We start from the raw sequence: 17570 nt of genomic DNA, 5'->3' as shown, positions 1-17570 counted from the left end.
TTACACTCAGATCAAGGCAGAAATTTCGAATCTTCCATTTTCCAAGAAGTCTGTACATTATTGGGCATCCACAAGACACGGACAACAGCGCTACACCCACAATCAGATGGGATGGTAGAGAGATTCAACCGAACGCTCGAAGAACATCTGCGGAAAATCGTTGATAAAGACCAACGGAATTGGGACAAGCGCATCCAGATGTTCCTGCTGGCGTATCGTTCAGCGAAGCACGAGACAACTGGTTACACGCCGGCAAAGATTATTTTCGGATCTGATCTGCGACTCCCTGCTGATCTTAAGTTTGGAACGAATCCTACAGCTGTAAGAAATGATGGAGATTATTGTTCTGCCTTAAAGGAAGAAATGAATGAATTGCATCTAATGGTAAGACAGCATACGCATCTGATGAGCAATAAGATGAAGGACCGGTTCGATCAAGCGGCAAATTCAAAAGGTTTTGAAGAAGGTGATCTGGTCCTGTTGTACAATCCACTTCGAAAGAAAGGCTTGTCCCCGAAACTGCAGACAGCCTGGGAAGGACCCTATATGGTGATGAAACGACTTAATGACGTGGTATACCGCATACAAAGAAATGGAAAAGCACGATGTAAAATGAAAGTAGTACATTTGGAGAGGCTCGCCCCATTTGGTTCAAGAGGATTTGTGCCTAATCGGGACGACATGTGGTTTCAACAAGATGGCGCTACATGCCACACAGCTCGCAATTCTATGGCCATTTTGAGGGAAAACTTCGGACAACAATTCATCTCAAGAAATGGACCCGTAAGTTGGCCACCAAGATCATGCGATTTAACGCCTTTAGACTATTTTTTGTGGGGCTACGTCAAGTCTAAAGTCTACAGAAATAAGCCAGCAACTATTCCAGCTTTGGAAGACAACATTTCCGAAGAAATTCGGGCTATTCCGGCCGAAATGCTCGAAAAAGTTGCCCAAAATTGGACTTTCCGAATGGACCACCTAAGACGCAGCCGCGGTCAACATTTAAATAAAATTATCTTCAAAAAGTAAATGTCATGAACCAATCTAACGTTTCAAATAAAGAGCCGATGAGATTTTGCAAATTTTATGCGTTTTTTTTTTTAAAAGGTTATCAAGCTCTTAAAAAATCACCCTTTATATTATAATGTAAAATAGATTTAAAAAGAAATTTTATAAGATATCGAATTTAATTCTGATGTAATTAATTTTAATATATAGAGTTATATTAATTTTTTACAACATTTTTGACATAAATGTTATTTTAATATTCAAATTATAAATGAATAAAGATAAAACTAATTTAAACAAAAAAATGTGTCATCATTGAAAGATTTACAGTCATAAATGACAAATTGCAGCTATGTTAGCTTTTCAGTCATTATTGACAATTTTCAGCTTTGACAGATTTGTGGTCAGCAATGAACCAAGAAAAAGCATGAGAGTAAGCAGTAGAGATATATACTGATTTAATTCCGAATACCAGTGTGTTAAAGAGAGATGCAAGCTCACACGCATGCGTTTGTTTACATCAGTTTTTTCACTAGGCCCTTAAGAAAATGATAGAAACTTTGTTCTGCGCGCTGACTGAATTTCTTTCAGCTCTGACAGTCAAATGTACGTTCAGCTGACTGTCAGTGTTCTTGTAGGGTATGTACATATAGGGCAGTGCGCGCACTTTTTACTGATAAATGATAATATTACGATTTGAAATCGAATTCTACCTAAATCCCACGTGATCTGTCAAATACTAATGCATGAAAATCCTAACCTCAAAAAAATCACCCGTTACATAAGTATGTATGTAACTATGTGCTAATATCTAGATGCATATGAAAATTTAAATGATGAAATGTGATTTACATATAATATTGTTGTAATATATAATATTAGGTGTTTTAGGGTATCTCATATACATACATATGTACATACATATTTATATGAAATTATATAATATTATCAAACATTATAAATATTTTATAAATAGCTCTTATTCGCACATTAACTACAAATATAGTTCTGAAAATAGCACAATTTAATTAGAATGTTATCAGTTTTGCATGTATTCAGAAAAATACGCAAAATGATAATCATATCAATTGATATGATTGCATGTAAACGTATAAAAATATTAGCAAAAGAGCAACATACCTCTGTAATAACAATGTAAGTATATTTCTGAGCATAATTTTCATTGAATGTTCAGCTCTGTTCGCTCAGCACTGTTAAAATTTCTCCTTCTCAGCCAAAAGTGGTGAAATAGGATTTTGTTAGATCTTGACAGTTCACACGCTTGTCCGCAACTGAACCTTCTCTATATTATACGTTCTCTGTTTAAAATTTGTAAAATGCACAAAAACAGACTCAGAAATAGAAGAAGAAGAGGAATTACGCAAGCAAATATCACTTTACCATACAAAAGAATCTTTGCATGGTGGCAAACGTATAATTCACTAAATGATAAAATATACTACCCTAAATTTAAGGAACATCAATTACTAATAAACAACTACCAAAAATGCCAATAAATCAAATATGATAGACATCCAATAAACCGGAAATTTCAATCAATAAAAATGAATTAGTGCACATTGATATTTTTCATTTCAAATCAATCCTTTGTAACAGGATTAGATAAGCTCACAACAAATAGAAACTGACCCGCAAAGAAAGCGATAATTATTGACCATTTTTCGAAATTCGGTAAACCAAAAAAGTCGGTATAGGTAATGAATTTAGGGCAGAACGATTATTGGCATACCTTCGAAATGAAGGATTAGAGGTTCATCTCACAGAACTAAATAGTTATACAGGAAATGCGGCGATAAGAGATTGCAATCAACCCTGTTGGAAAAACTAACAGGAAATTAGGACCCTGATCTTACAACAAAGATGAGAATGCAGGTTGTTGTAGGAAATTATAACGATCGGTACCATTCTACTATTAAATGCACATCCTGAATGGCAAAAGGCCTTCCAACGTTTTGAAGATGCAAATGGAAACGTTCAAAAGAAATATTATAGACTAAAGGAGCAAAGAGAGGGAATACTATGTGCAAAGGAATCTCCAATTGGCGCCACGCCAATATATAATAATATAACCGCCTAAGCGGTGAATACGCCAGTAAAGAAGGAGGAGAAACGCTGTTCAGGCGTAAGTCTTTCCATGATGAAATGCCAAACAATACAAAAATAACATGAACGCGAGACACAGTCCACGCGTAATCTGTCAGAAAAAGGCTATTGAAAAAATATATAAACCTGTACTTTGATCACCCGTTATTTGTGAAATATGTTGATTCTTTCTATTATGTATATGTATATTCTGTGATTTTTTGTATTACATATATAATTTTAAGTTCATGAATTCCTTCAGTTTTATACAAAATTATTAAAATTCGTTTTTCTTCGTGTGAGCTCCAAAAATTATTTTTATTCATTTTAAATTATGGTGCAGCTAATACCAAAACAATTCATCTCTACTATGTTATTAATTCGTTGATGATCCTCAACATCTTTTCTAATCTTCTATCTTTGCAATTTAGCTTACTGAAAACAATAGATGCAACGGCACAACAACAAACACAGGCAGAAACTTATTTGTAATGGCTATCAAATATGTCAGACCAAAACACATGTTTATTTTCGGGCAACGACAGGTAAAAGAAATAATTGCAACCCTGTGTTAGCTGTCATTTTACTTAAATACATATTTTGTCGTTAAATTGTTGAGGAAGGTAAATTTTAAATAGATTTTATAATTTCTATTTAAATTATAAAGATTTGTTACAGTTTTTTTTTGTTAAGAATGAATACAGAAGGTGCGCCAATTCACAATCATATATCACTAGATTCTGCAATGGATGCTCTTGTGCCCTTGTGTATTTCGGTATAGAGGTTTTGAAATCTGCAATCTTGCAAAAGCAAGAATCCCCCTAATATGTTATACAAAGCATTTCAGCTTTTTCTATATAGAACTTTGAAATCGCTTCTTCTTCTTCTACATCCAGATAGATCCTACAATAGTCGGAGTCTTTTCCAGGGTCTTATTGTAGAGTGGTGCCTTGGTTCCTTGTGTTGATCGTTGTCAGAACGAGAAGGCTTTCTTTAATTGTTGTAATCTCCGCATAGACCACTACAGTTGTACAGAACAACACTTTGTTTGTACTACGCTCTGAGAGTTCACGTTTGAATCTAATCTTCATTATTAAAATTTCGTTCGTCAATACATTTTTTAATTCTAATCTCTTAACTAGGTAAAACATCAAAAGCCGAAGTGCGGAACTTTAATCCACTAAACCTAACCTACTCCCAACTCTAGACTCTCCCACGGAACCACCTAATTAAGTAATACTTCGTGGGAGTGATAAGACATTTAAGGGGGTATTCTAGTCTAGAAATGCTATTTAACGACATTTTTTAAAGTCCAATAAAAAAAAACTAAGAACATTTTTACTATCCAATTTTTTATCAGATATTTATTGATATTTTAATAAAAAAAAAAAAAAAAAAATAAAAATTTTTGTGATAATTTGATTAATTGCGGCGTGGTGGCGTGGCGGGGATTGAAAATAAAGGTGCGCCCTTCCTGACACGATTCCAACACTTTGGGTGATCGGATAAGAAAAGAAAAAAAAATGTTTAATCAGTATAAATGCCGCTATCGTCTGAACTAGGATAATAAAAAACAAAAATTTTTTTAGTAAATAGCGACTGTTTGAATTTTTTGCCCATTTTTTGGGAAAGATCAAAATTTTTTAAAAATAGTAAAAATCTAAATTTTTTAATAATCATTTTTTAATAATCCTAGTTCCAACCATAGAGAGATATATAAAGAAGGTCCACACCAAATTTCAAGTTAATCGGTTCATTAGAACTTGAGAAATCATGTCAGAAGTGTTGAAAATAGTAGTTTCGAGAAAAACGCGATTAAAATTTTGCGTTATACGATATTCGCTCAACCGTTATACGATATTGCTCACTAAAATGGCTATAACTTTGAAAATAATTTGATTAAAATTTTGCGTTATACGATATTCGCTCAACCGTTATACGATATTCGCTCACTAAAATGGCTATAACTTTGAAAATAATTTGAGTTTTGAAAAATCCTTTTAGGGAGATATTTTTGAATATCAAAACTATCGAAATATGAAAAAAAAAATTTTCGATTTTTTCAAATTTCTAGACTATAATACCCCCTTAAGTCTCTTCTATGGCACGGACTGACGGACGCCTACTCTGCTCTATATGTCTCAGTTTTGTCATAATTGAGGCTGCCGCTTCGCTGACAGCTCTCCATTTCTCAGTGGACTGACACATAAATGTCGTCAAATTTTCCAGTCCAGTCTTCACAGCACTCTGAACACGACGGAAAATTCGGACTAATGTCGTGCTCGAATCTGTACAGATAGCTTCTAAAGCATCCATGTCCACGTAGTATTTGGGTTAGATGGAAATCCAGGTCCCCATGTCGTCTGTCGAACTAGGAATGGATATCCGGTATGAGTCTGTAGGTCCACCGTCCTTTGAGTGAGGTTTGCCACCGCTGCTGCCATATCGTTAAGCTTTTCACTCTCTCCACTTTTGGCTCCTATAGATGGCTCTGATAGTTTGTACATAAAGGGTGATTTTTTAAGAGCTTGATAACTTTAAAAAAAAAAAAAACGCATAAAATTTGCAAAATCTCATCGGTTCTTTATTTGAAACGTTAGATTGGTTCATGACATTTACTTTTTGAAGATAATTTCATTTAAATGTTGACCGCGGCTGCGTCTTAGGTGGTCCATTCGGAAAGTCCAATTTTGGGCAACTTTTTCGAGCATTTCGGCCGGAATAGCCCGAATTTCTTCGGAAATGTTGTCTTCCAAAGCTGGAATAGTTGCTGGCTTATTTCTGTAGACTTTAGACTTGACGTAGCCCCACAAAAAATAGTCTAAAGGCGTTAAATCGCATGATCTTGGTGGCCAACTTACGGGTCCATTTCTTGAGATGAATTGTTGTCCGAAGTTTTCCCTCAAAATGGCCATAGAATCGCGAGCTGTGTGGCATGTAGCGCCATCTTGTTGAAACCACATGTCAACCAAGTTCAGTTCTTCCATTTTTGGCAACAAAAAGTTTGTTAGCATCGAACGATAGCGATCGCCATTCACCGTAACGTTGCGTCCAACAGCATCTTTGAAAAAATACGGTCCAATGATTCCACCAGCGTACAAACCACACCAAACAGTGCATTTTTCGGGATGCATGGGCAGTTCTTGAACGGCTTCTGGTTGCTCTTCACCCCAAATGCGGCAATTTTGCTTATTTACGTAGCCATTCAACCAGAAATGAGCCTCATCGCTGAACAAAATTTGTCGATAAACACATTTCGAACCGAACACTGATTTTGGTAATAAAATTCAATGATTTGCAAGCGTTGCTCGTTAGTAAGTCTATTCATGATGAAATGTCAAAGCATACTGAGCATCTTTCTCTTTGACACCATGTCTGAAATCCCACGTGATCTGTCAAATACTAATGCATGAAAATCCTAACCTCAAAAAAATCACCCGTTATATTCGCTTTTATTCGTCACCATGGATGTCAATGGGTATCATACTGGCTATTACTTCAGCAGCATCACTTTAAATTGTTCGGAAAGCACTGATAACTCTTAGTGCCGACAACCTGTGCACTGTGTTTATTTGTCTGGCATATGCTTTGATGCCTAGCGCCTGGATCCGTATTGGAGCCGCATATAACATAACCGGTCTTATTACCTTTGCGAGTAAAAAACGCCGGCTGGAACGCACACAGCCTTTATTTACCATCATTCTTGATAAGGCATTCAGGATTTTGTTCTCTTTACTTGCAGTGTATTCTAGGTGGTCCTTAAATTTAAGCCTTGAGTCTACTAATACTCCCCGATATTTTAGGTGTGGCTGTGAATGAATCTCGCACTCCCCTATGGTGACAGATATAGACAGTTTCCTCTACTTTTCTTGTACTTATGAGCAGGACCACAGTCTTTTGCTCCGTCAGTTCTAAACTCATTGATGAGAACCATTGGCACAGACCGTTTATGCACTCATTGCATTTGCTGCGGAGGTCATCGAGATGTTTATGCACTTCTACCACAATACCGTCGTCTGCGCATGAAACTAATTTAATAGCTTTCGGTTGGTGTTTTCTTAGTACCTATGTATGATAAGGTTCTATAGAAGGGGACCTAGTACCGATCCTTGAGGTACTCCACTGGAGATAGAGTAGCTCTTGGTGCCTTCATCTGCATCGAATAAAAGTCGCCTATTTTCAAAATAATTAATAAAAATTTCCATAAGATATTGAAGAGCGCGTATGTCATACAGAGCCTTGGTTATGTTTGCCCACTTTGCTGAGTTGAAGGAATTCTTCACATCCAGGGTGATCAGCGCACAATATTTTTTTGTTCCACCTTTCCATCACTTGCCACTTACTGCGCATTTCGCTGTGTCAACGACATCGTATAGTGCGTCAATGGTGCACCTCTTTTTTATAAACCGTATTGTCTTTCTGATAATCCGCCAGCTTTCCGGATTACTAACTCTAAGCGATTTCTTACCATGCTGTTTACAATTGTAGCCAGTATGTCATAATTAAAATAAAAGTCAATTTTGTTTGCTTTTTCACAATATCATTTAATAAACGAATTAATAAATGATCACGTTAATTACATTAAATGTGGGCGGCGAGAAAACAATACGGTGGTCGGCACTGGCGATCTATTTTCCGCAGGATCGTGGTCGAATGTATAATCGCGGTAGAGGAGCGTAGATGTCGACCCGGCACAGTGTTTTAGCGAATTTCTCAAAAACGAATGTTGATGGACGAATATTGAAAACGGATGTGTGTCAGCGATGTGTGCTCAACGAGTTGCGTAAACGAATTGTGTCTTCTTTCCTGTTGAGTGGGTTTTACAGGTGTGGTGAGTTGAGTTGTGCTATAGTGTCATCAGCTGTGGTGAATTGTGATGTAGCATTAGGATGCGCCAGTTTTACCGAGTAGAGGGGATGGATGCTTAACTCATTTAAACATCCTGGGCCCCCTATGCGAATATTTTGCCTAGTTTTATATATATAATCGGATGCATGTAATTCGGCTTACTGTAGGTGGAGTAACCGAGGCTGCAGAATATTAGCTGTAAGAAGCGATTTTGGTTTTAATAGCCAATTGTATATTGTGTAAATATTGATGCTTGAGGTTATAATTGATTTTGCGTGCTTTGAAGACTTTTGTTTGCTTCTATTAAAATATTATTAGCGGTTATTTACAATTTATTATTTTATCGGTTTGGTATACCGGTTGTTGCCTTTTCTGTATGATCGGCAATTGTTTGTATTTAATTTATTCACGGCTTATGAAGGATAGAAACTCCACGCCTGGCTCAGATGTGGCCAGAATAGGTACTCCTTAGCCCTGGAGTTAGGACTATGAAATGACTATGAGGGATCTTGCGAGAGAGTGGCCGGTAATTGCGAACGACTTCATTTAGAATTATAATTTTTTAAGTGGGATGTTCATGTTGTACAACAGATTCCCATCTACTACTCTTATGAGGATCGCTTATGTAAGTATGATAAGAACGACCTTTGCTTTTTGTAAGTCTAGGTGCGTCACACTATCGCATTGGGAGTGTGGTGATCTTTTAACTTGCTTTTGCGATTTTATTTATTTGAAAATTTTATGTTTTTATATATGCAATAATTTGGCGTTTAGTAGCCCGCCACCGCTCTAGGATCTGTTCAGAATTGTTTTTTTTTTTTTTTTCATTATTGGCGAAAGCCATCCTGCTGGATCGAAAAGTAACATATATTTGAGTTTTTAAAATTGTTAAACCGAAATCTTACTTTGTTTTTTCTACCAATATGTGAGGTATTGGACAATTGTGACTCTAGTGGTAGTCGTACGACGTACCGGCCATTATTTGATCGAGTAGTTGTGGCTTTAGAGAAGTCTTCACAATACTGATCTTCTAGAGTTTGAAATTTTCTTAATTGTGAATTAAGGTATTTATTTGTATTGTACTCAACTTGAGTTGGTATGGTTGTAACTAGTTCGGTAACTGGTCCACTTTGTGTTTCGCTGTGCAGCGTTTGAACTTTTTGTGCCTTTGAGCAACATGGTGTCTCTTGGCAATTTTTAGTATTTTGGCTTTCGTGATTTGCTTTTGCAATTGAACCCGTGGTTAATTTTGTAAAAGCGCTTCTTTGGAGAGGGATCGGATATCTGCTGTAATGAAGCATTGAATTGTGTCTTCTCTGACCATTTAAGCAGTTAAATTTGCTTTTGCAATTTTTAAGATTATGTGTATTGGACAAGCAGTTTGTACAGAGTCTTTTTGTTCTGACAAAGTTGTTCCTTTCGTTAATGTTTAATTTCTTAAACTTCTCTCAAGTTTTAAGCTTATGCCCTCTTGTGCATAGTTCGCATGACGTGTGTTTTCTTTGTTCGGATGTGAACGATTGTGTTTTGTTAAAAATTATGTTTGATTTGTTTTTGCTTCTAACTTGGGGTCTGTTTAAGCTTCTATTTTGGTCGTGTTTAATGTTCTTAGTTTTGATTATTTTTTCTTCTAACCTTTCTGCAATTTCATATTGGGTGGTGAGAAAATCTTTCATCTGTTGCCATGTTGGGCACTTTTTTCGTGATGAGAGCGATTGCTCCCATAGAAGTAACGACCTTTCTGGTAATGCGGCGGTGCAAATGTTTACCAGAATAGGATCCCAGCTGTCTGTGGGGATATTAAGTGTCGATTCTAGTTACATGAATTCTACACTTTTTTCTTTCTTAATTTTAGGCAAGTTTAATAGTGTCGTTACTTGCTTATCGACCAGTATTCTTTCGTTTTCGTATCTCGCTTTTAGAGCTTCCCAAGTCAAAATGAAATTGCCGTCATTTAATGCGAACTGTTTAACTATTTCGCCTGCTTGACCTTTTGTTTTGTATCGGAGGTGATACAGTTTTTGTGCCGTTGACAGTTGTGGATGGTTGATGTAAACGGCTGTAAACATGTCCCGGAAGGACTGCCATTCTTCATAACCTCCATAAAATGTTTCTGTGTCACATGCGGGCAACTCGAGGTGGGTGCCTGAACTTGCCTTTTGACTGTCTGTTTTTGGCAGCTCTACTCTACTGTGGGGAGTAGGTGCAATTGCTGTTATTAGCTTTAGTTGATCGGAGATCATAGCTTCTGTTTCTTCGTACTGGTCTAAGCAGTTTTCGTATATTGCGTAAGCCGAGGATTTGAAATTGTGTGTATCTGAATCGTCGGATTCTAATATGGCGTCATGAGCCGCTTGGAGGCGAGTCCAAAAGTTTTTAAGATTTTGACCTTTTACTTCTAATAACGATTCCGAGTTTTCGTGAATCGGTGAAGCGGCAAATCTAGTGCAGTGCAAACTGTCACTTTCTGAAATAAATCTTGCAACCTGTTTTGAGCGTGTAGCTCCATGTGTACTTTGATTTTTGTTATTGTTCATTGTTTTTACTGTATAGTAAAATATTGCAAAATGAGTTAAATTTGTCTCAGTGTAAATCGAATTCTCTTTTTAATAAATAAGATCTTATTTCGTATAAAACGGATTCTTTATTTTTTTTATTATTACCGTTTATTTTACTTGCTATATAATTAATTTTATTGAATTTTTTTTTGTTTTAATTAATTTATATTTTTTATGTCCTAATGTTGTGTACTTAGGCACACCCTAATACGTGTACTTGTATTATATGCGTATATATGTACATGTGTTTTGTGCGATAGAGAGCTCGTTGAAGAGATCAATGCGCTATTTACATATGTATGTAAGTATGCACGAATTCTTTGTGTGTTTCTGATTATTCTTACATTCTTAAGCGATTGAGAGCTCGTTCGAGAGATCAATTCGCTTTTTTGCCTGCAATCCTGCTTGTTTTTGTTTTCCAAAGAACAAGAGGTATTGCTGAATAATTGGACTTTGAATATTTGTGTATGTTTAGATATATGTATAATATTGTTCAAGTTAATAATTTTTTGTATACCCCTGCTTTTGTATCGTTGTGTTCACGAACTTATGTATTTTTAGTAAAAATAATTTTTTTAATTTGTGATTTTTTGTAATTTGTAACCGTTCCGTTTAGATGTTTACGGAAAGTTACGATTACCTTTTTTTTGAAGTTTAATTATAAATTATATTTTTAATAATTTGGTACCCAGTGTAGGTTGTATAAAGAAATGCAGATTCTATGCCGTATGTAAGCATAAGGCACGATTCTATATTTTTCAATAGAAAGAGAGCGCGAAACGGAATTGAAAAAAGTTATTTTCTTTTGTGCTCCTGTAGGTATACTATGTATGTTCGTATGTACGTACATAAGTAAATATGCACTGCAGTCCTGCTTAGTACTTTATTAAGCATAAGGGGTACTGCCGGAACTTTGTAACAAGTAAATATGTTCTATATTTTTACAATTGCATGTCCCGATATATACATTTATTATTTTAAACAATATTTCGGCTTTTACCGTGTTTGGTAAAATTTTATAAGGTTTAGGCATATATCAAATAAATAAAGGACATAATACGCTCACTTGGTACTCTGTATGGTATAAGTATTTGGTATGTGCATATGTTGCCTGCCGTCTGCGTTTTGTTCCCTGTTCTGTGTTCCAGCTGACTACCTTCCTGTGCTGCTGTTTGTATATTTTTTTTAATTGTTCGCGCCCATTTAATCCGTTTTTTGTATGCTTTGTTGTATAGGTGCTTTTACATTTCGCGCCCGATTTATGTTTTAAGTGCTTTATTGTTTTTTGTGCTTTAGATTTTCGTGCCCATTTATTTGTTTAACTTTGTTTTTACTTATTTAAGTTTTGTTTTTAAGATTTCGCGACCGATTGTTTCTCTGTTGTTTTTTGTCTTTTTTTTTTTTTGTTGGAACTGTTAATATTTTTATTTTCCTTATGATATGTTTTTGTATTATAGTTTTCTTTTTTTTTATTGTTCTGTTTGAGTTACTGCCCTTTGTTTTTTTTTTGTTTTTTTTGTTTTTTTTTTTTGTTTCTCCACGGCACTTTATGTATGTATGTACATATGTATATATTTTTATAGTCACCTTTTTTTTGCTTTTTTTACACTGCACTTTTTTTGTTTTCCTTTTTTGTCACTACAGTTTTGGTTTTTTCTTCGTTCCACTGCAATTTCTTTTATTTTTTGTCTTTTTGTTGTATATAAGTATAAAAACTGAAATGTTTCTGCCGCAGTTTTCCACCTAATGTATATATAGTATATACATATGTATGTATGTTTTTTTCTTTTTTCCCGGGACACTGCTCTTTTGTTTTTTAAGCTTTTTTTGTTTGTTTTATATATTTTTTCGCCACTGCACTTCTACCGCACTGCACTGGATATTGTTTTATTTTATTATTTTTTTTTTTGTGGTTCGTCTTGTGGCTGTTAATTTGTAGTGCCTGTCTTTTAGGCTCAAAGGACCATGTTTACAATTGTAGCCAGTATGTCATAATTAAAATAAAAGTAAATTTTGTTTGCTTTTTCACAATATCATTTAATAATCGAAATAATAAATGATCACGTTAATTACATTAAATGTGGGCGGCGAGAAAACAATACGATGGTCGGCACTGGCGATCTATTTTCCGCAGGATCGTGGTCGAATATATAATCGCGGTAGAGGAGCGTAGATGTCGACCCGGCGCAGTGTTTTAGCGAATTTCTCAAAAACAAATGTTGATGGACGAATATTGAAAACGGATGTGTGTCAGCGATGAGTGCTCAACGAGTTGCGTAAACGAATTGTGTCTTCTTTCCTGTTGCCCATCCTTTTTGTTGAGTGGGTTTTACAGGTGTGGTGAGTTGAGTTGTGCTGTAGTGTCATCAGCTGTGGTAAATTGTGATGTAGCATTAAGATGCGCCAGTTTTACCGAGTAGAGGGGGTGGATGCCTTACTCATTTAGTACATTTTATGTACTTTGAAAATAGTGTCAATCATGCACAGAGGTCGATATGATGAAGGTTTCTCCGGAGGCTTCTTTGGTTTAGGAAGTAGAACCAAACGCTGGACTTTCCATGGGTCGGGAAATATTCCATCGTTTAAGCACGCATTACACATTTCTGCGAACAATTTTGAATTTTTCCAGCTATGGCCAAAATTTCTTCTTCACTAACTAACAGTGGTGGCTCTACGATTTCGGTTCGAGGCTTAGCATAAACAATTGTTTGAATTGTAGAATCAAACTGTTTTATTTTTAAGATCAAACGTTAAAACTTAAATAAGATTCTTTAGATCATTTCCACTGGTGGGGGGGGAAATAAACCCCTTATTCAAGCTGATAAATATTTCATTCTAATTTTAATTTTAAATTTGTAAGCCTTATATACTATTTTTGAAGTCTTAGAATTAGAATTAGAATAGTTATTTGAGGTAATGCACCGCGACCTAGGGTCTATTGTGCCCTCTGCTTTATCACTTGACCTCCCAGAGCCCCAGCAGCCTGAACAGTTCCAGCAGTTTGCCGGCCTCAAGCGAGGTGATGTGATCCCTGCTGATATAGACAGAATCCAGGGCCTTAAGCCTTCTCCCACAGATTGCTGTGCAATCCAGGATCAGGTGTGCTGATGTCTCCTGTTCCAGGTCGCAGAACCGGCAGTTGGCACAGGAAACCATGCCCATGTTGGACAGGTGCTTCCTGAGCTTGCAGTGCCCTGTGTATATTGCAACGAGGAGACGGAATTTCTCACGGGATAGGATAATTATTTCTTTAAACCTCGAGAGATTGTACCCTCCCAGAAGTAGCTTAGCGTGGCGCATGCTTGCCGCCTGCCGCTCTCTTTCCGCTCTCTCTTCCGTGCGGAGCAGTTCTTTAAGAGTGTGGGGTCCTACCGCTCTGGTCCCAACATCTTGGACGCTGCTGCTGTGCGGACCAGCTCGTCGGCTATCTCATTCCCTTCTACCCCTTGTGCCCTGGTACCCAGATTAGGTGCACCCTATTGCACACGGATAGGCGGTTTAGCCTTTCTATACATTCCTCGACTAAAAGCGATTTGGTCTCGTAGGATAGGATCGCTTTTAGTGCCGCTTGACTATCACTGAGAATAGCTATGCGCTGGTTGCGATAGTTGCGGCCGAGGTTGACTTCTGCGCACTGACTGATGGCAAAAACTTCAGCCTGGAAGATGCTTAGGAAGCAGCCCATAGGTATTGACAGCTCAGTACGCGGTCCCGCAATACCTGCCCCAATACCTTCCGGTGTTTTTGAGCCATCAGTGTACCACTGAATGGTACTGTCTTCCAGCAGCTTTCCCAGCGTGGAATCGTTCCACTCCGTCTTGCTGCCTAGAGTTACTTTAAAATTCTTTTTGAGATTAATTTTCTTTGTTGTGCCATCTCGTGGGAGAAGGGCCAGCGGTGTGCTTTCCGCTAGGGCGTCCATCTGTTTAGAGGACATGATCTTCCCTCTTCCACAGCCTTCTGCTGACATTAGCAGCATGGTGTGCTTTGCTGCTAGCTTTATCACCTGATGAAGCGGTGTGAGCTCTAGTTAGACTTCCAGTGCCACCGTGGGGCATGTGCGCATTGCCCCCGAAGCACAGACACATGCAAGTCTTTGCAGCTTTGACAGTCTTCCTATCACCGAGGACTACGCCACTTTGGTGGCCCATGCAACCGCTCAATAGGTGACGATAGGCCTTACTATCATGGTATACAGCTATCTAATGATGCTTGGCTTGCATCCCCATGATCTGCCGGCCAGGCGTCTACAAATCATAAGTGCTCTGGTTGCCTTGGATAGCGTTAGGTCCAAATGCCTGCTCCATCTTAGCTGTGAGTCTAAGGTGAGGCCAAGGAATTTGACCTCCTTAGACATTTCCACCTCTGTGCCTCCGATTGTAAGGGATCTCAGGCCCGGAAGAGATCTCCGCTTAGTGAATGGGTGATGTGGTCTTTGCTGGGTTGATGTTTAGCCCTGCCGTGTTGCACCATCCTTTCGCCAAGTTTAGGCCCCTTTGAACAATGTCACAGAGAGTGTTCACAAATCTGCCTCTCGCCATTATGACGATGTCGTCCGCGTACCCTTGGCAGCGGATTCCATTGCTTGTGAGTAGCTCGAGTAGCTCGTCTACTATCAGGATCCATAGCAGAGGGGATAGTACTCCGCCCTGTGGGCAGCCCCTCGTGGTGCCAAGACGAATCTTACTTTCTCCCACAGTTGTTTCTGCTACCCTAGTGCGCAGAAGGACTTCAATCCATCTGCGTATCGGGAGAGTTACATTCCTTCTCTCGAGTGCCTTGATCACGCTTGTGTGAGACGCATTATCAAAGGCACCCTCAATGTCCAGGAAGGCGCAAATCGCTACCTCGCCATTGACTAGTGAATCCTGCAGTTCGGACGTGAGTTGGTACAGAGCAGTATTTGTGGATCTTCCCGTTCTGTACGCGTGTTGTCTGGCATGCAGGGGTGCGACCTTCAGCACCTCCAATCTTATGTCTATTACCTTTTCCATCCCCTTTAGAAAGAAAGAGGTCAGACTTATGGGCCGGAATGACTTGGCTAACAAATAGTCTCTTCTTCCTATCTTGGGGATGAAAATTACTTTAGCAATTCTCCATGGCTCGGGGATATACGACATCGCCAGGCTGTCTCTCATCAGCCCTAGCAGGTGTGGTAGGAGAATGTCCATATGTTGCTGCAAGAGGGCCGGGAAGACGCCGTCCACTCCCGGTGAGGCCAGTGCCCACCTGACTGAGTCTGCAGTGAACAGGTTCCTTGCAGTCAGCCAGTCTGAGCGATCTGGCCTACGCGTGACCGAAGCTGGGGTTAGGTCAGCTTGAACTGTCTCCGGGAAGTGCGTTTGTAGGAGTGTTTCCGCCCTCTCCTCCGCGCTTGTCGTATAGGTCCCGTCCTGTCTTTTTAGGGATAATACTGTGTCCGTCTTACCCTTCGACATCGCCTTGCGCAGTCGGGCTGCCTCCGGGGTCGAGGAGACGCTCTCACAGAATTTTCTGAAACTGTTTGACTTGGCAAGCCTAATCTCCTTATTGTAGATTGTTAGCTGCCGCTTGTATTCTTCCCAGCTGCCCGTGCGCTTGGCTTTGTTAAACAGCTTGCGCACCCTAAGTCTAAAAGCGGAGAGTTTACTGGACCACCAGGGACAGCTTTGTTTACTGGTGGTCGCTTTCAGTGGACAGGCACAATGGTAGGCGTTCATAATGGAATGGTTTATGGCGTTTAGCCTACTCTCCAGCCCAACTGTGGTGGACCTACCATCCGCCTGCTCCACTACACTTAAATTCCTGTTTAGATTTTCTCTGAAGAAACCCCAGTTTGTATTTCTCGGGGTACGGGTCGGAGGTCGGTCACCGACTGTCACCCTCAGAACAAACCGAATGATCATGTGATCCTGACAGTGAGGGTTCTTTTGAAACCCGCCACTGCGAGATCAGCCTAATCATGCTGCCGTTGCTCAGGGTAATGTCTAGGACCTCTTTCCGAACGCTGGTTACAAAGGTTGGTTCACAACCTACATTAGGGTGGGTCGATTCCGAACTTTTTTCGATTCGGGATTTATAATAGTGCGGAAAAGTTGCCTTAGTACTTTCTGATTCCAATGCAACCTTTTGTTTTGAGATCGGATTGCATCTTCAACCCGAACCTCGGCCTTGAAATTTCGGAAATTCGCCTAAAATCGTGAAATTGTCTACCTAGCACCTGAAATACGCATCTCATGGCAAAATGTATCAAACAAAAGTTATTTGTCACGTCATTTGCTACCGAAATGGTGTACGTGATCATGGCCGTAAGACGAACCGTTTTTCCCGAGATACGAGCGAAAAGGCGGCGCGCACACGCGAAAGGTCCAAATTGTTGCAGCTCTCAGCTAACCTGTATTGGTCACCCAGAACCCACCGCGTGGAGGTAGCTGCTCTTCGGGTTCCTCCCAAGCCCAACCCAACCAACCAACCATATGTCAGGCTTGTTTTAGTCTGAATCTGTGTCAAATTTATTGATAAATCAGATTTTGTACTAAACTTTGGCACTTGTTGCCTAGATTTCAGTGTAGAGCGTATAAAAAGATCACGAGATTGGGGGCCAATAACTTTAGAAGATGCCTCTGTCACCAGTTTGACGATTCTCTCGACTGCCACGGTGTGAGAGGGGAAATTCACTAATTTCCATACCTCTGCAGTGTCTCCCGACAGCCCTTTTATGAGTTCTCTTCGTTAGAAACTGAACAAAGAACTGGTGGAACAGTCAAGTAATAGTATTCCAGTTAATCATATCGTAATAAGTATTAGCTTTGAAATTCAGCTTTGGCACTTTATTACATCTAACTCTTCCATTTATGGTGTCAGACTCTGCTTCTCTGGCTGCCAGAAGACGGTCAAGGGCCAAATTTCTGACTTCTATCCGTTCGTCAGTCATCATACTAAGGAGAATGTTTTTTTCTGTAAGAGCAAAGAAAGCAATTCTGTTGAATGGATGAATCGACAACCTTGCGCAGTTTAGCGGTAAGTATCTCGACCTTTGATTGTCAGCATAGAGATGGCGTGAGCCATCTTTGA

General features: G+C 38.8%; 1 protein-coding gene across 1 annotated transcript in view; it reads left to right on the top strand.

Annotated features, from left to right (window-relative positions):
* The window catches only part of LOC125779314 (uncharacterized), a 280552-nt gene that overhangs the window by 4749 nt on the left and 258233 nt on the right, over positions 1 to 17570 (top strand). The window lies entirely within an intron of this gene.

The sequence above is a fragment of the Bactrocera dorsalis genome, chromosome 6 (assembly GCF_023373825.1).
Source record: "Bactrocera dorsalis isolate Fly_Bdor chromosome 6, ASM2337382v1, whole genome shotgun sequence".
Taxonomy (NCBI): Eukaryota; Metazoa; Arthropoda; class Insecta; order Diptera; family Tephritidae; genus Bactrocera; species Bactrocera dorsalis.
Note: the sequence above shows the minus strand (reverse complement) of the source record. Positions and strands in the feature narration are given on the sequence as shown.